The sequence below is a fragment of the Schistocerca piceifrons genome, chromosome 4 (genome assembly GCF_021461385.2).
Source record: "Schistocerca piceifrons isolate TAMUIC-IGC-003096 chromosome 4, iqSchPice1.1, whole genome shotgun sequence".
In the NCBI taxonomy this organism is placed as follows: Eukaryota; Metazoa; Arthropoda; class Insecta; order Orthoptera; family Acrididae; genus Schistocerca; species Schistocerca piceifrons.
In genome coordinates, this window is record NC_060141.1 from 524427408 (window position 1) to 524427970 (window position 563).

General features: G+C 50.3%; 1 non-coding gene across 1 annotated transcript; it reads left to right on the top strand.

The window, feature by feature from the left end:
• On the top strand, positions 1–75 carry Trnap-cgg. Its single transcript has one exon. It is a non-coding gene; the product is annotated as a tRNA-Pro (tRNA).
• Positions 76–563: the final 488 nt, after the last annotated feature.

A 563-nucleotide genomic window follows, 5' to 3' on the forward strand; every position in this document is an offset into this window, starting at 1 on the left:
TGCTTCGGTAGCTCAGTTGGTAGAGCACTTGCCCGCGGAAGGCAAAGGTCCCGAGTTCGAGTCTCGGTCGGGCACACAGTTTTAATCTGCCAGGAAGTTTCATATCAGCGCACACTCCGCTGCAGAGTGAAAATCTCATTCTGGATACAGAAGCAGATGATCGCTACAGTGAGCAACAGGCAAGAAAGGACGCACATCGAGCAGCATGTGCAGTTGCAACCACTTCTAAAAGAACCGCAACACACGCAGTCTGAGGCTCCAAAGTACTACCCCTGGTGACTGGTCTCTTTGCCCAACGACCAGTACGTTGTGTTTCGTTGCCACCAGCACATCGGTGGCACCGTTTTTTCAATGGAGCCAAGAGCATAGGATCGGGACCAATGAAGTGTGGCCTCATGTGCTATTCTCGGATGAAAGCAGTTTCAGTCTGAGAAATGATTTTGGACATATCCTCATAATGCGAGGTGGGCACGTAATGCACCCAGAAACATTGTCTAAAATGATCTTTCTGGTGGCCCATGTGTTGCCATGTGTGGAGGCACAATGTTAGGTGGGCATACTGC